Genomic DNA, 22,088 nt, shown 5'->3' with positions numbered 1-22,088 from the left:
GGGAAGTAGATGAGGTAGTACCTATTACCTGTTTTATTATCAACCTTTGGGAGTTACTTCTACGTTTGCTTATTGCTATGCTATGCTAGTAGACGTGGATTGGGTGAGTGTATCCATGACAGATGTGAGATTGTTAATTAATGGTTTACTTAAGGTGGCAACTTAAACACACATCTGGGTGGATTGAGGCACCTAGGTATTCCAGTGATTGCCTGATTTTTTATGGACCGCTACCCAGGCTCAAAGGGATCATGAGATTATTCATGCTAGAAACTTCCGTGTGCAGCCACATGCTATTATGGGCTCTAGCATAGTTGATTAAGTCGTGTGAACTCTTACAGTGGTAGACTAGCAGATGTAGGGGAAAGTAGGTGTAACTGTCTACCCATCGTAAGGTGCCAACGCTTCTGAAAGACTGTGTCTCGGTCATCCGTTTCTCAAACACCATGTAGTGCGAGAAATCCAACGGAGGAGATCGAGTCTTGTGGGGAAAAGTGCACAAACCTCTGCAGAGTGTACAATCTAATCATGGTTAGCCGTGTCCCCGGTTATGGACATCTTGAGTATCTAGTTCTTGGATTATCATGTGAATCTCATCATCTTATACTTAACTAATTTTGTTGGGTTGTTAATGATTACTTTTAATTGGGATTGAGAGGGGGTTTACCTTCTCAATATTTTTCAACCAACTTTGTAGTTAAATAAAAATATATTCCTTTGCAGTAGGGAAAAATTGGCTTTTCGCAAAACTGTAACCATAGAGCTTTCCACCAGCCAAACATGCATGTAGTGATAGCATTATTCTGTTCATTACTCTCTATGTGTTACATTGCCAGCATATTCCATGTGCTGACCCGTTTTCGGGCTGCAACGTATCATGTTGCAGACTTTTTAGGCGACGAGTAAGGAGCCTTAGGTCGTGGTCTTATACTCAGTGATGCCGTTGGAGTTGATGGACTCACTTTATCTTCCAAGCCTTCCGCTGTTATCGTAATTAGATGGCCTTAAGCCATATTTATTGTATTAAGTTCTCTCTTGAGACTATTCGATGTAATAAGTGTGTGATTGCTACTCTGTTATAAATCCTTCAAGTACTGTGCGTCTCAGCATTACCGATCCAGGGATGACACTGATGCACAGAGACTAGACTGTCTGAGGTCTGGTCGCTACATGAATTTGAATTTAAATAAAACAAACTGAGGGGGGGACATCGAAGGCGTAATGCCTCGGGGCGCCACCACTAGTACCGCTTCACGCGCGTACAGAGTGGCTGACTAGCGGGCCCCGCTAGTCAGGTGAGCGGGAGAGGGAGGAGGAAACAGAGGGGGTCGCGGCCTCGCCGAAGCTCTTGCCAGCGACGAGGGCTCCTTAGCAAAAATGAAAGGGAGGGATCAAGAGAGGGGATGGAGGCGCACCTGTTCGTACCCGTAGCGTGGCTAGGGGTGGTCGGACGGCGTCGGAATCGACCTCGCAAGCGGAGACAGAGAGCGGTGGTCGCCGGAGACAAGGACGATGACGAACAGAGGCAACTCCAGGGGCTCCAAAAGGTTGGAACGGCTTCACCGAAGAGTGGCGGGGGCTCCGGAAGGGTCGCCCAGGCCTGGGAGGGGCTGGAGCTACTGCAACGACCCGAGGGGATCGCCGGCGAGCTCGAGCTCGGAGACGGCGGCCCGCTGCCTGCCCGGCCGGGCTACGGCTATCTACGAGTTTGTGGAGTGTGTGGGAGTGGTGGATGGTGCTCGAGGAGGCTGGGGGTGGCTCCATTTATAGACGAGCCGAGAGGGGGGTTCGGGGCTCCGCCGTTGACACCTGGACACGGCGCCCGACGACGAGCGGCGCCGGTGAGAGGGGGAGAAGGCGACGCAATTCACGCGGGGACTGTGGGCGAACGGAGACGAGCACAGGATCGAGAGGAAGGCGACGAGCACAGTGCGCACCGCATCGTTACGTTGGCCGGACCGCCCCCGTGCTCGCTGCGATGAGCTCCGGCGTCGGCGAGTGCCAAGGGGAGTTAATGGAGTTGAGACGAAGATGGTGGCGAAGTTTGGCGCGCTACGGCAGTCGGGGAAGCGAGCACGCGCGAAACAGAGCGCTCGGCGGCACTCAGAGCGCGTCGACACGCATGCCAGCACCCCTGGACGAACGCGGTCACCACGTGGACTATGACATCAGGTCGACCAACGTCCAAAGATCATGTCTGGCTTGTTGTTCGTGGTAGATTGAGAGGTTACCACGCTTTGGTTTGGTTCCAGGTGCAGTAGAAAAGATTCCACACGCTTGGTAAGTTTTTGATCAGTAACTTTGAGAGGTTACTGAGGTCAAATGGCTGGGAGTTGGAGGTTGTGCTTTGGAGGCTAGCAATCATCTACTAAGGTGATGATGCACAAGAAAAATCAGGCACAATGGAGCAAGTAAAATGGTAGTTGCTGTAGAAACCACCATTTCTGTCCAGAACAGAAAATAATTTCTGTTGCAAAAATATTTCAAAAAGTGGTGCAATATTTTTGCTCAGGAAGGTGCCCTAGGGTTCAAAGAATATTTGTGAATTTTGCCAGATTTTTGTGGGCAAGAAAAATTGGGGTTTCTTTGGAGCACATTGAACTAGCTAGGGTTTTGGAGAGGAAAATGAATATTTTTCATTAAAGAAAAATATTCCAAATATTATTTTGGGTAGAACCAGAGAGGGAATGATGGTTAGGGAGGGAAATGATGCACTTGGGTGAAAGCCAAGGGTACCCAAGTGTTTAAGTCCATATGAAAAGATTCAAAAACTCCAAATTTCAAAATCAATTCAAATGAAAAATCAGGCAAATAAAGGAGGGCAAAAACCAGGCTGTCACATCAACCCCCGCTTCAATTGGCAGTTCCTCTTCTCTGCATACCCTGCTTAAGTGTCCACCATCTTCATCGTCCCCGACAGGCTATGCTACACATTGGTACACACTCTGCAGCCATGTCGAGGGATAGCAAGGACGACAGTTCGGCCAACAGTTTGGCGCTCGATGATAGGTCAACATCGAATCATCCCGCTCGTCTTCCATGAGTCTAGCGCCGAGCCCAGACCTCGATTATATCCGGTTCATGGAAGGGACGCCGCCTGCAGAGTCGTCAGCCGACAACCAGACGGATGAGGAGCTGTCAGAGGACGAAGAAGAGGACGATGATGATGATGAGGAGGAATGGTCGAACGAGGAGGAGGAGGACGAAAGCAGCGACGATGACGACGGCGACGGTGATGAAAAGCCAACGGTCAGCGGCAAGAAGCGTCCTCGCCAAGACGATGTCGTGGGGCCATCCAACAAGAACAACAAGAAGAAGAAGGACTAAATTAAGCAGACTATATATATCTCTGTTTATCCTGTCAATCTCATCGCAGACGGTTAGTAATATGTATTCGACAGAGATCTTCTACATTATCGCCAACAGGTTGGTTTGTTGAACCGTGTGCCCTGACGAGCACACAATTCACAAAAAAGACCATATGGGATGTCTATAATGATCGCACACAATTCTGATTACCGACCTGTTTGCCGGGTATCACACACATCTTGTTACGCCGAATCGTTTGTGTTCACCTCAGTCATTGCAAACGGTTCATCGGAGTGAACCGTATGCCGTATATCACACACACCTTGATCTGGGTGCCCGTTTCTGTTGTTCTGTCTCATCGCAAACAGTTCGTACAGATCAACCGTATGCCCCTCATCGCACACGCAACTATAATCTGAACCGTATTTGATGTATCATTCATCGCAAACGTTTTGCATCATTTCTGACGGTTTTCATACAGCACTGTTTGTGATTATTGCATCGCACACAGTTTCTCAAAGGGTCTCTGATCGTAGTGTCACGTTAGTAGCATCCTGTAGTAGTGAAGCCGGTGACGATGGAGATCATGACGGTGCTTTGGAGATGGAGATCAAAAGCACAAGATGATGATGGCCATATCATGTCACATATTTTGATTGCATGTGATGTTTATCTTTTATGCATCTTATTTTGCTTAGTATGGCGGTAGCATTATAAGATGACCCCTTAACTAAAATTTCAAGGTATAAGTGTTCTCCCTGAGTATGCACCATTGCTACAGTTCTTCGTTTCGAGACACCACGTGATGATCGGGTGTGATAAGACTCTACGTTCACATACAACGGGTGCAAGACAGTTTTGCACATGCAGAATACTCGGGTTAAACTTGACGAGCCTAGCATGTACAGACATGGCCTCGGAATACTGGAGACCGATAGGTCGAACGTGAATCATATAGTAGATATGATCAACATAGAGATGTTCACCATTGATGACTACTCCATCTCACGTGATGATCGGACATGGTTTAGTTGATTTGGATCACGTATCATTTAGATGACTTGAGGGATGTCTATCTAAGTGGGAGTTCTTAAGTAATTTGATTAATTGAACTTAATTTATCATGAACTTAGTCCTGATAGTATTTGCATATCTATGTTGTAGATCAATAGCTCGCGTTGTAGCTCCCCTATGTTTTTTGATATGTTCCTAGAGAAAACTAAGTTGAAAGATGATAGTAGCATTGATGCAGACTGGGTTCATGATCTGAGGATTATCCTCATTGCTGCACAGAAGAATTATGTCCTTCATGCACAGCTAGGTGACAGGCCTATTGCAGGAGTAGATGCAGACGTTATGAATGTTTGGCAAGCTCGATGTGATGACTACTTGATAGTTTAGTGCATCATGCTTTACGGCTTAGAACCAGGACTTCCAACACATTTTGAACGCCACGGAGCATATGAGATGTTCCAAGAGTTAAAATTGGTATTTCAGACTCATGCCCATGTCGAGAGGTATGAGACCTCTGACAAGTACTTTTCCCTACAATATGGAGGAGAATAGCTCAACCAGTGAGCATGTGCTCAGAATGTCTGGGTACTACAATCACTTAAATTAAGTCAGAGTTAATCTTCCAAATAAGATAGTGATTGACAGAGTTCTCTAGTCACTATCACCAAGCTACTAGAACTTCGTGATGAACTATAATATGCAAGGGATAACGGAAAAGATTCCCGAGCTCTTCGCGATGCTGAAATCGGTGAAGGTAGAAATCAAGAAAGAGCATCAAGTGTTGATGGTTAACAATACCACTAGTTTCAAGAAAAAGGGCAAAGGAAAAGAAAGGGAACTTCAAGAAGAATGACAAGCAAGTTTCCACTCCCATGAAGAAGCCCAAAGCTAGACCTAAGCCTAAAACTGAGTGCTTCTACTGCAAAGGGAATGGTCACTGGAAGCGGAACTACCCCAGATACTTGGCGGATAAGAAGGATGGCAAAGTGAACAAAGGTATATTTGATAATGTGTTATTGATGTGTACTTTACTAGTGTTTGTAGCAGCCCCTCAGTATTTGATACTGGTTCAGTTGCTAAGAGTAGTAACTCGAAACAGGAGTTGCAAAATAAACAGAAACTAGTTAAGACGAGGTGGCGATGTGTGTTGGAAGTAATTCCAAGGTTGATACGATCACCATCGTACATTCCCTCTACCTTCGGGATTAGTGTTGAACCTAAATAAATGTTATTTGGTGTTTGCGTTGAGCATGAATATGATTAGATCATGTTTATTGCAATACGGTTATTCATTTAAGTTAGAGAATAATTGTTATTCTGTTTATATGAATAAAACCTTCTATGGTCATACACCCAATGTGAATAGTTTATTGAATCTCGATTGTAGTGATACACATATTCACAATATTGATGCCAAAAGATGCAAAGTTGATAATGATAGTGCAACATATTTATGGCACTGCCATTTAGGTCATATTGGTGTAAAGCGCATGAAGAAACTCCATGCAGGTGGACTTTTGGAATCACTTGATTATGAATCATTTTATACTTGGGAGCCATGCCTCATGGGCAAGATGACTAAAACTCCGTTCTCCGGAACAATGGAGCGAGCTAATGACTTATTGGAAATAATACATACCGATGTATGCGGTCTGATGAATGTTGAGACACGCGGCGGGTATCGTTATTTTCTGACCTTCACAGATGATTTGAGTAGATATGGGTATATCTACTTAATGAAACACAAGTCTGAAACATTTTAAAAGTTCAAAGAATTTCAGAGTGAAGTGGAGAATCATCGTAACAAGAAAATAAAGTTTCTACGATCTGATCGCAGAGGCGAATATTTGAGTCACGATCTTGGCCTTCATTTAAAAAAGTGTGGAATAGTTTCACAACTCACGCCACCTGGAACACCACAGCGTAGTGGTGTGTCCGAACGTCGTAACCGTACTTTATTAGATATGGTGCGATCTATGATGTCTCTTACCAATTTACCACTATCCTTTTGGGGTTATGCATTAGAGACAACTGCATGCATGTTAAATAGGGCACCGTCTAAATCCGTTGAGACGACACCGTATGAACTGTGGTTGGCAAGAAACCTAAGATGTCATTTCTTAAAGTTTGGGGTTGCGACAATTATGTCAAAAGGCTTCAGCCTGATAAGCTCGAACCCAAATCAGAGAAGTGCATCTTCATAGGATACCCTAAGGAAACAATTGGGTACACCTTCTACCACAGATCCGAAGGCAGGATCTTTGTTGCCGAGAATGGAACCTTTCTAGAGAAGGAGTTTCTCTCGAAAGAAGTGAGTGAGAGGAAAGTAGAACTTGATGAGGTAATTGTACCTTCTCTCGAATTGGAAAGTAGCACATCAGTGAAATCCGTTCCCGTGATGCCTACACCAACTAGACAGGAAGCTAATGATGATGATCATGAATCTTCGGATCAAGTTACTACTGGACCTCGTAGGTCGAACAGAGCATGTTCCGCACCAGAGTGGTACGGTAATTAAGTTATGGAAGTCATGTTACTAGACCATGACGAACCTACAAACTATGAAGAAGCTATGATGAGCCCAGATTTCGATAAATGGCTTGAGGCCATGAAATCGGAGATAGGATCCATGTATGAGAACAAAGTGTGGACTTTGGTGGACTTGCCCGATGATCGGCAAGCCATTGAAAATAAATGGATCTTCAAGAGGAAGACAAGCACTGATGGTAGTGTTACTATCTACAAAGCTCGACTTGTCGCAAAAGGTTTTCGACAAGTTCAAGGTGTTGACTACGATGAGTTTTTCTCACTCGTAGCGATGCTTAAGTCGATCCGAATCATGTTAGCAATTGCCGCATTTGATGAAATCTGGCAAATGGATGTCAAAACTACATTCCTTAATGGATTTCTTAAAGAAGAGTTGTATACGATGCAACCAATAGGTTTTGTCGATCCTAAAGGTGCTAACAAAGTCTGCAAACTCCAGTGATCCATCTATGGGCTGGTGCAAGCATCTTGGAGTTGGAATATACGCTTTGATAAGGTGATCAAAGCATATGGTTTTATACAGACTTATGGTGAAGCCTGTATTTACACGAAAGTGAGTGGGAGCTCTGTAGCATTTCTGATATTATATGTGGATGACATATTGTTGATTGGAAATGATGTAGAATTTCTGGATAGCATAAAAGGATACTTGAAATATATTCCTGAATTTGTTGATGCTATACTGATAGCTTTGAGCGACCCCAAACTGGTTATTCATGAGCAAGCAAGTGAAGCCATGCGTGCTCTTGCACATTCCAACATGGAGGCGGTGGCAAACTATGCAATGAAGAAGGCGAAACTGGAGGGAATTGATCTGATCAGCCACCTTCCGGATGAGACGCTCGGCATCATCATCTCCTTCCTTCGCACTGATGATGATGTGTGTACTTCTGCCATCTCTCGCCGCTGGCTTTACCCGTGGTGCCCCGCTCTTCTCAACCTTGACACTGCCCATATTCGTGGGTGTTGTCCCGGGAGAATTGAGGTTGTAACCCAGATCCTTTTAGTACACCAGGGCCCCATCCTTCGCCTCCACCTCCACAGTCTCTACTCTGCTGACCTTGATGGCTAGTTCAGGTCCCCAGCCCTTGCTAATCTTCAGGAGCTCGATATCTGGGTTCCTAAATTCGATGACCCGTTGCCACTCTCGGTGCTCTGCTTCACACTGACCCTTCATGTGGCCTGCATTGCCCACTGCAGCTTCTTTCAGGATGAGGCCCCCGTATTTAATTTCCCACAACTACAAACACTCGTTCCGGGCTCCCTTTATGTATACGATGACACTCTCCGCAACATTCTCTTTGGCTGCCCTGTCCTCGAGAACTTGCTTATTGACAATTGTTGTGGCTTCAGCCGCTTGGTGATCAACTCGCTGACACTTAGCAACGTAGTTGTCTATGATGATCTCTATATGGAGGAAATAGTTATCGAGGATGCCCCTTGCCTGGAAAGATTCGTCAGATCAAATTTATATCATACAACACCAGTCATACGGGTAATTAGTGCACCAAAACTGGAGATATTGGGGTCACTGACAGATAACTTTGATCAACTCAAGCTTGGAACCACAAATTCACACGTAGCTGCTACCGGCTATCTCAAATTTGACATTCTGTGCTGCATGTACTATTTTATTAATGACTTTTCTATCAGCAGGAAATGGTTGCTGGCAACTTGAGAATGTTGATGCATAGTGTGAAGGTCTTACATATCATGTCTAGTGGCCCTAATCTTGATATGGTTGTTGTCTTCCTCAAAGTCTTTACTTGCTTGGAGAAGCTATACATCATGGTGAGTTGATCAATCTATTCTCCAGTAGTGTTAAAATCTTTTTGACTTTTATATTTTATCCAATCAGTCATTGTTTTACTTGCCATTGCCAGGTAGAAACAATTATGTTCTGGCTTGGTAATAACTATTTCTGAATTTTTTATTCTCTTTTTAGTCATCTCTGCAGATGGATATGCAAAATGTGCATCATCATGAGCCAACAGATCTGATTGAGTCTCTTGACCATATCAGATATGTAGAGTTGAAGTGTTACACGGGCAAGAAGCCAGATGTTCAGTTTGCCAAGTTCTTTGTTCTGAATGCTAAGGTGCTTGAGTTGATGAAATTTGTTGTCGAAGGCAAATGCACTCAGAAAATGGAGAACTAATCAATACAAGTGCCTACAGTTTGATAGTAGAGCTTCTCGAAATGCTCTGTTTGATTTTAGATCTTACTCTGGTAGTGCACATCCTATCGGATGTATCCAAAGGTGTGATAACCATAATGATCATGTTCTGCCCATGGTTGATCCCTTTGATAGCTTTTCTTGTAGAGACTGTAGAGAAGCCTGACCAGGTTGATGCCCTTACGAGGGTTTCCTTTTCCTGGTTTCTCTGTGCAAACATTGCAACATGTCTTGATATGAATGTTTTCGAAGACCTCAACACCTGTTCATGACTAATGCTAAATGTTTTTGGGTCAATATTTGATGTGCAATCAAAATATATTAGCCAATTTGGCATCTTTAACTCTATTGCCTTTTTGCTAAAGTAGTTGGCAACTATGCTTCCTACTTGTATGACGTTGTGTTACGAAAGACACAAAATGGTTGGTTGGAGGATGCCTTTTTGTGAATGTGCATATGCAAGGCGTTGCGACTCTTCTTATCAACTTCTAGAACATGTAAATACTCTTGTTTGATTTTAGAGTGTTCTATGTGGAATTACCTCAAAATGATTGCGAAGAATCCAATTCTCCTAGCTTTTAGCTTCCATAGATTGTTCATGATTTTTTATTATTATACAACCTATACATACTTATCAATTCAGTATGAACATATCAATGCTATGCCAACAACCAATTGCTATCCAACTCTCTAAAACAATATCAGTGAAGCATAGAGAGCTTAGTTCTTTTCTACTCCCTCCGTTCCTAAATATAAGTCCTTTTTAGAGATTTCAATATGGACTACATACGAATGTATATAAACATATTTTAGAGTGTAGATTCACTCATTTTGTTCTGTATGTAGTTAGCATTGGAATCTCTAAAAAGACTTATATTTAAGAACGGAGGAAGGAACACATGCTCCAAAAGATATAAGTGTGGCAATATAGGAATTCTTTAAATCTATGACCATGAATAAGCTCTCTCAAATCATAGTGGTAAGATATGATGATTGCAATGATCAACAAGCAAAATAAATAGATGTTCCAAGAATAACACATAATATGTGAATGAACAAAAACATAGGACCAACCAAGATAAATTGATGATTGTTGAGGAAGAAGAGGGTGCCTTGGACATCCCCAAGCTTAGAAGCTTGAGATCTCTTGAAATGTTTCTTGGGCGTGCCTTGCGCATCTTCAAGCTTGGACGCTTGCATATTATTGATCTTCTCATATCATTGTCTCCTTGTCTTAAAAACTTCATCCACATGAAACTTACACACAACTCAAGAGGTAAGTTAGTATAAATAGCATTTGATTCTAATCATGCATCACTGCGAACTGCTTTTAAAGTTGCAATTCATAATTATCTACTGTATGCTAACACAATTTTGAAATTCCTACACCCCTATAAAAACAATAAACATAAGCAATTAAAGACAACTACAACAATAGTCTGTCTAAGAGAGTGGTGTGAAAAGATATGAATACAATCAATTACAATCAGATAGATGCCATAAACTAAATTCAGATAGTGCGGGCATCTCTGCTTGGAAGGGTCAAGACTTCTGAAATGTAGTAGACATGTCGCTGGGTCTTGAAGACTTTGCCTTGTTCCCCACACTCCAAAGTGATGACGGTGCTAACCACTTGGCTCGTGGCTGCAATGTACAAGAGCAAAGGCTCTCGGCTACCCGAAGCAGCAACCACCAGTTGGGTGGAGAGCAAGGTTTTGAGTTCGTGGAATGCAACCTGCACTTCAGTCGTCCACTCGAATTCATCTAATTTCTTCATGAGTCGGTAAAGCGGCAAGGCTTTTCAACGAGTCATGAAATGAATATGCTCAGGGCTGCCAGACAACCCATGAGTCTCTACACGTCATGAAGACGCTCTGGTTGCTTCATTCGTACTATCACGCTGATCTTTCGGGGTTATCATCGATCCCACGTCCGGAAACGAGAAAACTGAGTAACTTGTCGGCTAGACCCTGCTACTTCTTGAGCTTGCGTGGGTTTTTCCCTTGAAGAGGAAAAGGTGATGCAACACAGTAGAGATAAGTATTTCCCTCAGTTAAGAACCAAGGTATCAATCCAGTAGGAGAAACGCGCAAGTCCCCAATAGATGCACCTACACAAACAATCAGACACTTGCACCCAACGCGATAAAGGGGTTGTCAATCCCTTCACGGTCACTTGCAAAGGTGAGATCTGATAGAGATAGATAAAACTAAACAAAAGATAACTAAATATTTTTGGGTTTTTTGGTTTATAGATCTGAAAATAAAAGATTGCAAAATAGTAGATCGGAAACAAATGTGATGGAAAATAGACCCGGGGGCCATAGGTTTCACTAGAGGCTTCTCTATTGAAGGCAAATAATACGGTGGGTGAATACATTACTGTCGAGCAATTGATAGAAAAGCGCAAAGCTATGATGATATCCAAGGCAATGATTATATATGCATATAGGCATCACGTCTGTGTCAAGTAGACCGACTCCTGCCTGCATCTACTACTATTACTCCACACATCGACTGCTATCCAGCATGCATCTAGAGTATTAAGTTCATAAAGAACGGAGTAACGCCTTAAGTAAGATGACATGATGTAGAGGAATAAGCTCAAGCAATATGATGAAAACCCCATATTTTTATCCTCGATGGCAACAATTCAATACGTTTCTCGCTACCCCTACTTTGTCACTGGGTGAAATCACGCAAGATTGAACCCAAAGCTAAGCACCTCTCCCATTGCAAGAAAAACCAATCTAGTTGGCCAAACCAAACCGGAAATTCGAAGAGAAATACAAAGATATCAATTCATGCATACAAGAATTCAGAGAAGATTCAAATAATATTCATACATAAGCTGACCATAAATCCACAATTCATCGGATCTCGACAAAAACACCGCAAAAGAAGATTACATCGGATAGATTTCCAAGAACATCAAGGAGAACATGGTATTGAGAATCAAAGAGAGAGAAGAAGCCATCTAGCTACTAGCTATGGACCCGTAGGTCTGAGGTAAACTACTCACACTTCATCGGAAGGGCAATAGGGTTTATGTAGATGCCCTCTGTGATCGAATCCCCCTCCGGCAGATCGCCGGAAAAGGCCCCAAGATGGGATCTCACGGGAATAGAAGGTTGCGGCGGAGGAAAAGTATTTTTTTGCTCCCGCTCAGGGTTCTGGAATATATGTGAATATATAGGACGAAGAGGTAGGTCAGGGGATCCCCGGGGGGGCCACAAGGTAGGGGGCGCCCCTCCTAGGGCGCACCCTCCACCCTTGCCGCCGCCTCGTGGCTCTTCTGGCTTGGACTCCAAGCCCTCGGGGTGTCTTCTGGTCCAAGAAAAATCATCTTAAAGTTTTATTCCGTTTGGACTCCGTTTGATATTCCTTTTCTGCGAAACTCAAAAACAAGGAAAAAACAGAAACTGGCACTGGGCTCTAGGTTAATATGTTAGTCCAAAAATAATTTAAAATAGCATAATAATGCATATAAAACATCCAAAACAGATAATATAATATCATGGAACAATAAAAAATTATAGATACATTGTAGACGTATCAAGCATCCCCAAGCTTAATTCCTACTCGTCCTCAAGTAGGTAAATGATAAAAACAGAATTTTTGATGTGGAATGCTACCTAACATATTTATCCATGTAATTTTCTTCATTGTGTCATGAATATTTAGATCCATAAGATTCAAAACAAAAGTTTAATATTGACATAAAAAAATAATACTTCAAGCATACTAATAAAGCAACCATGTCTTCTCAAAATAACATGGCCAAAGAAAGTTATCCCTACAAAATCATATAGTCTGGCTATGCTCCATCTTCATCACACAAAGTATTAAATCATGCACAACCCCGATGACAAGCCAAGCAATTGTTTCATACTTTTGATGTTCTAAAACTTTTTCAACTTTCACGCAATACATGTGCGTGAGCCATGGATATAGCACTATAGGTGGAATAGAATATGGTGGTTGTGGAGAAGACAAAAACAAGGAGATAGTCTCACATCAACTAGGCGCATCAACGGGCTATGGATATGCCCATCAATAAATATCAATGTGAGTAAGTAGGGATTGCCATGCAACAGATGCGCTAGAGCTATAAGTTTATGAAAGCTCAAAAAGAAACTAAGTGGGTGTGCATCCAACTCACTTGCTCATGAAGACCTAGGGAAATTTGAGGAAGCCCATCATTGGAATATACAAGCCAAGTTCTATAATGAAAAATTCGCACTAGTATATGAAAGTGACAACATAGGAGACTCTCTATCATGAAGATCATGGTGCTACTTTGAAGCACAAGTGTGGAAAAAGGATAGTAACATTGCCCCTTCTCTATTTTCTCTCATTTTTTCTTTTTTTCTCCTAGTCCGGAGACTCATCCCAACTTGTGAGGGAATCATAGCTTCCATCATCCTTTCCTCACATGGGACAATGCTCTAATAATGATGATCATCACACTTTTATTTACTTACAACTCAAGAATTAGAACAAAATATGACTCTATATGAATGCCTCCGGCGGTGTACCGGGATGTGCAATGACATAGCGTAGCAAATGACATCAAAAAAGGGACAAGCCATGTAAACATCATGCTACCTATCTTACGATCATGCAAAGCAATATGACAATGATGAAGCATGTCATAATAAAATGGAACAGTGGAAGTTGCATGGCAATATATCTCGGAATGGCTATGGAAATGCCATAATAGGTAGGTATGGTGGCTGTTTTGAGGAAGGTATATGGTGGGTGTATGGCACCGACGAAAGTTGCGTGGTACTAGAGAGGCTAGCAATGGTGGAAGGGTGAGAGTGCGTATAATCCATGGACTCAACATTAGTCATAAAGAACTCACATACTTATTGCACAAATCTATTAGTCATTGAAACAAAGTACTAAGCGCATGCTCCTAGGGGGATAGATTGGTAGGAAAAGACCATCGCTCGTCCCCGACCGCCACTCATAAGGAAGACAATCAATAAATAAATCATGCTCCGACTTCATCACATAACGGTTCACCATACGTGCATGCTACGGGAATCACAAACTGATGTCTACTACGCAACCTTCTTCTTGTAGATGTTGTTGGGCCTCCAAGTGCAGAGGTTTGTAGGACAGTAGCAAATTTCCCTCAAGTGGATGACCTAAGGTTAATCAATCCGTGGGAGGCGTAGGTTGAAGATGGTCTCTCTCAAACAACCCTGCAACCAAATAACAAAGAGTCTCTTGTGTCCCCAACACACCCAATACAATGGTAATTGTATAGGTGCACTAGTTCAGCGAAGAGATGGTGATACAAGTGCAATATGGATGGTAGATATAGGTTTTTGTAATCTGAAAATATAAAAACGGCAAGGTCACTAATGATAAAAGTGAGCGTAAACGGTATTGCAATGCTAGGAAACAAGGCCTAGGGTTCATACTTTCACTAGTGCAAGTTCTCTCAACAATAATAACATAATTGGATCATATAACTATCCCTCAACATGCAACAAAGAGTCACTCCAAAGTCACTAATAGCGGAGAACAAACGAAGAGATTATTGTAGGGTACGAAACCACCTCAAAGTTATCCTTTCTGATCGATCTATTCAAGAGTCCGTAGTAAAATAACACGAAGCTATTCTTTCCGTTCGATCTATCCTAGAGTTCGTACTAGAATAACACCTTAAGACACAAATCAACCAAAACCCTAATGTCACCTCAAGTATCCGCGGGTATGATTATACGATATGCATCACACAATCTCATATTCATCTATTCAAGCAGTAGGGATTGCCATGCAACAGATGCACTAGAGCTATAAATATATGAAAGCTCATCAAAAGAAACTAAGTGGGTGTGCATCCAACTTGCTTGCTCAGGAAGACCTAGGGCATTTTGAGGAAGCCCATCATTGGAATATACAAGCCAAGTTCTATAATGAAAAATTCCCACTAGTATATGAAAGTGACAAAATAAGAGACTCTCTATCATGAAGATCATGGTGCTACTTTGAAGCACAAGTGTGGTAAAAGGATAGTAGCATTGTCCCTTCTCTCTTTTTTCTCATTTTTTTATATTTTTTGTTTGGGCCTTTCTCTTTTTTTATATGGCCTCTTTTTTATATATTTTTATTTGGGCTTCTTTGGCCTCTTTTATTTATTTTTATTTTTTCGTCCGGAGTCTCATCCCGACTTGTGGGGGAATCATGGTCTCCATCATCCTTTCCTCGCATGGGACAATGCTCTAATAATGAAGATCATCACACTTCTATTTACTTACAACTCAAGAATTGTAGCTCGATACTTAGAACAAAATATGACTCTATGTGAATGCCTCCGGCGGTGTACCGGGATATGCAATGAATCAAGAGCGACATGTATGAAAGAATTATGAAGGTGGCTTTGCCACAAATACGATGTCAACCACATGATCATGCAAAGCAATATGACAATGATGGAGCGTGTCATAATAAACGGAACGGTGGAAAGTTGCATGGCAATATATCTCGGAATGGCTATGGAAATGCCATGATAGGTAGGTATGGTGGTTTTTTTGAGGAAGATATAAGGAGGCTTATCTGTGATAGAGAGTATCATATCACGGGGTTTGGATGCACCGGCGAAGTTTGCACCAACTCTCGAGGTGAGAAAGGGCAATGCATGGTACCATAGAGGCTAGCAAATTGCGAAAAGGTAAGAGTGCGCATAATCCATGGACTCACATTAGTCATAAAGAACTCATATACTTATTGCAAAAGTTTATTAGCCCTCGAAGCAAACTACTACTACGCATGCTCCTAGAGGGATATATTGGTAGGAAAAGACCATCGCTCGTCCCCGACCGCCACTCATAAGGAAAACAATCAAAGAACACCCCATGCTTCATATTTGTCACACAACGTTTACCATACGTGCATGCGACGGGACTTGCAATCCTCAACACAAGTATTTCTCAATTCCACAATTACCCAACTAGCATGACTCCAACATTACCACCTTTATATCTCAAAACAACTATCAAGTATCAAACTTATCATAGTATTTAATGCACTCTATATGAAAGTTTTTTATTATACCCATCTTGGATGCCTATCATATTAGGACTAGTTTCAAAACCAAAGCAAATTACCATGCTATTATAAAAGACTCTCAAAATAATATAAGTGAAGCATGAGAGGTCAATAATTTCTATAAAATAAAACCACCGCCGTGCTCTAAAAGATATAAGTGAACCACTAGAGCAAGCGACAAACTACTCCGAAAGATATAAGTGAAGATCAATGAGTAGTCGAATAATTATGTAACTACGTGAAGACTCTCTAACATTTAAGAATTTCAGATCTTGGTATTTTATTCAAACAGCACGAAAAACAAAAGAAAATGACGCTCCAAGCAAAACACATATCATGTGGTGAATAAAAATATAGCTCCAAGTAAAGTTACCGATGAACGAAGACGAAAGAGGGGATGCCATCCGGGGAATCCCCAAGCTTAGGATCTTGGTTGTCCTTGAATTTTACCTTGGGATGCCTTTGGCATCCCCAAGCTTAGGCTCTTGCCACTCCTTATTCCATAGTCCATCGAATCTTTACCCAAAACTTGAAAACTTCACAACACAAAACTCAGTAGAAAACTCGTAAGCTCCGTTAGTATAAGAAAATAAATCACCACTTAGGTACTGTTGTGAACTCATTATAAATTCATATTGGTGTAATATATACTGTATTCCAACTTCTCTATGGTTCATACCCTCCGATACTGCTCATAGATTCATCAAAATAAGCAAACAACACATAGAAAACAGAATCTGTCAAAAAACAGAACAGTCTGTAGTAATCTGTATCATTGGAATACTTCTATATCTCCAAAAATTCTGAAATAAATTGGTGGACGTGAGGAATTTGTCTATTAATCATCTGAAAAAAGAATCAACCTAAAATCACTCTCCAGTAAAAAATAGCAGCTAATCTCGTGAGTGCAAAAGTTTCTGTTTTTTACAGCAAGATCGCAAAGACTTCACCCAAGTCTTCCCAAAGGTTCTACTTGGCACAATATTGAAACAAAAGCTATAAAACATGATTAATACAGTAGCTTAATCATGTGGACACACAAAAACAGTAGGGGTAAATATTGGGTTGTCTCCCAACAAGCGCTTTTCTTTAATGCCATTTAGCTAGGCATGATGATGACAATGATGCTCACATAAAAGATAAGATTTGAAACATAACGGGAGCATCGTGAAGAATATGACTATCACATTTAAGTCTAACCCACTTCCTATGCGTAGAGATTTTGTGAGCAAACAACTCATGAGAACAATAATCAACTAGCATAGGAAGGCAAAACAAGCATAACTTCAAGATTTTCAACACATAGAGAGGAAACTTGATATTATTGCAATTCCTACAAGCATATATTCCTCCCTCATAATAATTTTCAGTAGCATCATGAATGAATTCAACAATATAACTATGACATAAAGCACTATTTTCATGATGCACAAGCATAGAATTTTTATTACTCTCCACATAAGCAAACTTCTTCTCATGAATAGTAGTGGGAGCAAACTCAACAAAATAACTATCATGTGAGGCATAATCCAATCGAAAATTAAAATCATGATGACAAGTTTCATGGTTATCATTATTCTTAATAGCATACAAGTCATCACAATAATCATCATAGATAGCAACTTTGTTCTCATAATCAATTGGAACCTCTTCCGAAATAGTGGATTCATCACTAAATAAAGTCACGTCCTCTCCAAATCCACTTTCATCAATATAATCATCATAAATAGGAGGCATGCTTTCATCATAATAAATTTGCTCATCAAAAATTGGGGGACAAAAATATCATTTTCATCAAACATAGCTTCCCCAAGCTTGTGGCTTTGCATATCATTAGCATCATGGATATTCAAGGAATTCATACTAACAACATTGCAATCATGCTCATCATTAAAATATTTAGTGCCAAACATTCTAATGCATTCTTCTTCCAGCACTTGGGCACAATTTTCCTTTCCATCATTTTCACGAAAGACATTAAAAAGATGAAGCATATGAGGCAACCTCAATTCCATTTTTTTGTAGTTTTCTTTTATAGACTAGACTAGTGATAAAATAAGAAACTAAAAGATTCAATTGCAAGATCTAAAGATATACCTTCAAGCACTAACCTCCCCGGCAACTGCGCCAGAAAAGAGCTTGATGTCTACTACGCAACCTTCTTCTTGTAGACGTTGTTGGGCCTCCAAGTGCAAAGGTTTGTAGGACAGTAGCAAATTTCCCTCAAGTGGATGACCTAAGGTTAATCAATCCGTGGGAGGCGTAGGTTGAAGATGGTCTCTCTCAAACAACCCTGCACCCAAATAACAAAGAGTCTCTTGTGTCCCCAACACACCCAATACAATGGTAATTGTATAGGTGCACTAGTTCAGCGAAGAGATGGTGATACAAGTGCAATATGGATGGTAGATATAGGTTTTTGTAATCTGAAAATATAAAAACGGCAAGGTCACTAATGATAAAAGTGAGCGTAAACGGTATTGCAATGCTAGGAAACAAGGCCTAGGGTTCATACTTTCACTAGTGCAAGTTCTCTCAACAATAATAACATAATTGGATCATATAACTATCCCTCATGCAACAAAGAGTCACTCCAAAGTCACTAATAGCCGAGAACAAACGAAGAGATTATTGTAGGGTACGAAACCACCTCAAAGTTATCCTTTCTGATCGATCTATTCAAGAGTCCGTAGTAAAATAACACGAAGCTATTCTTTCCGTTCGATCTATCCTAGAGTTCGTACTAGAATAACACCTTAAGACACAAATCAACCAAAACCCTAATGTCACCTAGATACTCCAATGTCACCTCAAGTATCCGCGGGTATGATTATACGATATGCATCACACAATCTCATATTCATCTATTCAACCAACACAAAGAACTTCAAAGAGTGCCCCAAAGTTTCTACCGGAGAGTCAAGGCGAAAACGTGTGCCAACCCCTATGCATAAGTTCACAAGGTCACGGAACTCGCAAGTTGATCACCAGAACATACATCAAGTGGATCACGTGAATATCCCATTGTCACCACAGATAAGCACATGCAAGACATACATCAAGTGTTCTCAAATCCTTAAGGACTCAATCCGATAAGATAACTTCAAAGGGAAAACTCAATCCATTACAAGAGAGTAGAGAGGGAGAAACATTATAAGATCCAACTATAATAGCAAAGCTCGCGGTACATCAAGATCGTGCCAAATCAAGAACACGAGAGAGAGAGATCAAACACATAGCTACTGGTACATACCCTCATCCCCGAGGGTGAACTACTCCCTCCTCGTCATGGAGAGCGCCGGGATGATGAAGATGGCCACCATTGATGGATCCCCCCTCCGGCAGGGTGCCGAAACAGGGTCCCGATTGGTTTTTGGTGGCTACAGAGGCTTGCGGCTGCGGAACTCTCGATCTAGGTTATGTTCTGGAAGTTTGGGTATATATAAGACGTGTTGGCATCGGGAACAAGTCAGGGGGGTCAACGAGGCGGCCACGAGATAGGGGGGCGTGCCCAGGGGGTAGGGTGCTCCCCCACCCTCGTGGTGTCTTCGGGACTCTCCTGGCCCATCTCTGGTATTCCGTGGGCTTCTTCTTGTCAAAAAACGATCTTCGTGAAATTTCAGGTCAATTGGACTCCGTTTGGTATTCCTTTTCTGGGATACTCAAAAACAAGGAAAAAAACAGAAACTGACACTGGGCTCTAGGTTAATAGGTTAGTCCCAAAAATCATATAAAATAGCATATAAATGCTTATAAAACATCCTAGATGGATAATATAATAGCATGGAACAATAAAAAAATTATAGATACGTTGGAGACGTATCACAAACTTTAACACAAGTATTTCTAACAATCCACAATTACTCACTAGCATGACTCTAATATCACCATTTTTATATCTCAAAACAATCATAAAGAATCAAACTTCACATAGTATTCAATGCACTTTATATGAAAGTTTTTATTATATCCCTCTTGGATGCCCATCATATTAGGACTAAATTCATAACCAAAGCAAATTACCATGCTTTTTAGGGAGACTCTCAAAATAATATAAGTGAATCATGAGAGTTCAACAATTTCTATAAAATAAAGCCACGGCCGTGCTCTAAAAAGATATAAGTGAAGCACTAGAGCAAAATTGCCTAGCTCAAAAGATATAAGTGAAGCACATGGAGTATTCTAATAAATTCATGATTAATGCGTGTCCCTCTCAAAAGGTGTGTACAACAAGGATGATTGTGGCAAACTAAAAGTAAAGACTCATATCATACAAGACGCTCCAAGCAAAACACATATCATGTGGTGAATAAAAATATAGCCTCAAGAAAATTTACCGATAGACGGAGACGAAAGAGGGGATGCCTTCCAGGGCATCCCCAAGCTTAGGCTCTTGGTTGTCCTTGAATATTACCTTGGGGTGCCTTGGTCATCCCCAAGCTTAGGATCTTGCCACTCCTTATTCCATGGTCCATCAAATCTTTACCCAAAACTTGAAAAGTTCACAACACAAAACTCAACAGAAAACTCATGAGATCCGTTATTATAAGAAAATAAATCACCACTTTTGGTACTGTTGTGAACTCATTCTTTATTTATATTGGTGTAATATCTACTTTATTCCAACTTCTCCATGGTTCATGCCCCCCGATACTACCCATAGATTCATCAAAATAAGCAAACAACACATAGAAAACAGAATCTGTCAAAAAGAGGACAGCCTGTAGTAATGTGTAAACTACGAGTACTTCTGTAACTCCAATTTTTTTGAAAAATTAGGACAAACCTGGGAAATTTGTACATCAATCTTGTGTAAAAATTTGAGATCAAAAGCATGCTTCTGTGATTTTTCAGAATTGTTTTACTAGGCGCAAAAGTTTATGTTTTCCAGCAAGATCAAATCAACTATCGCCGTAAGCCATCCCAAAGGTCTTACTTGGCACAAACACTAATTGAAACACCAAAACACAATTACTACAGAGGTAATAATGTTTATTTTATTGAAGAACAGTAGAAAAACAAAAAACACAAAAATAAAATTGGGTTGCCTCCCAACAAGCGCTATTGTTTAATGCCCTAGCTAGGCATATTGCAATAGATCTAGGTATTGTCATCTTTGGTATGAAATCCATAAGTATCTCTCATAATAGATTCATATGGCAACTTAATTTTTTTCTAGGAAAGTGATCTATATCAAGAACAATGAAATATACGGGCACATAATTCCTATTTGCAACAATAAGAACATCATTAATCATTCCCATAGGTTTCTTAATACTGGAATCCGCAAGATGCAAATTTAAAGAACAATCATCAAATTCACGGAAAACCTAACACATCACATAAAGTGTTTGGAATAGTGGAAACGCTAGCATCCAAATCACACAAAGTATTGCACTCATAATCTTTAATATTAATCTTAATAGTAGGTTCCCACCCATCGTAAAGTTTTCTAGGGATAGAAACTTCCAATTCAAGCTTTTCTTCGAAAGATTTCATCATAGCATCAACAATATATTTAGTAAAAGCTTTATTTTGATTATAAGCATGAGGAGAATTCAACATGGATTGCAACAAGGAAATACAATCTATCAAAGTACAATTATCATAATTAAAATCCTTGAAATCCAAAAGAGTTGGTTCATCACTACTTAAAGTTTTGACCTCTCCAATCCCACTTTTATCAATTTTTGCATCAAGATCTATAAACTCCAAAATATTGGGAAGCCTTTTAACTAAAGTTGACTCATCTCCAGTCCCATCTTTATCAAGATTTATATTAGAAAATAAAGATTCAATAGGAGTCACATCAATCACTTTACGATCTTCATCATTATTTTCACAAAAACTAGAAGAACACGCTTTTACAAATGAATCTCGCTTAGCACGCATCTTAGCGGTTCTTTCTTTGCACTCATCAATGGAAATTATAATAGCTTTCAGAGATTCATTAATATCATGCTTGGGTGGAATAGATA

General features: G+C 40.8%; 1 pseudogene; it reads left to right on the top strand.

Moving 5' to 3' along the window:
- The first annotated feature begins 2,953 nt into the window (after window positions 1-2,953).
- Window positions 2,954-22,088, top strand: part of LOC123159101 (putative F-box/LRR-repeat protein At5g02700) — a 44,915-nt pseudogene continuing 25,780 nt past the window's right edge.

This window comes from Triticum aestivum, chromosome 1D, assembly GCF_018294505.1.
Source record: "Triticum aestivum cultivar Chinese Spring chromosome 1D, IWGSC CS RefSeq v2.1, whole genome shotgun sequence".
NCBI lineage: Eukaryota > Viridiplantae > Streptophyta > Magnoliopsida > Poales > Poaceae > Triticum > Triticum aestivum.
This window is presented reverse-complemented; position numbering and strand designations above follow the sequence as displayed.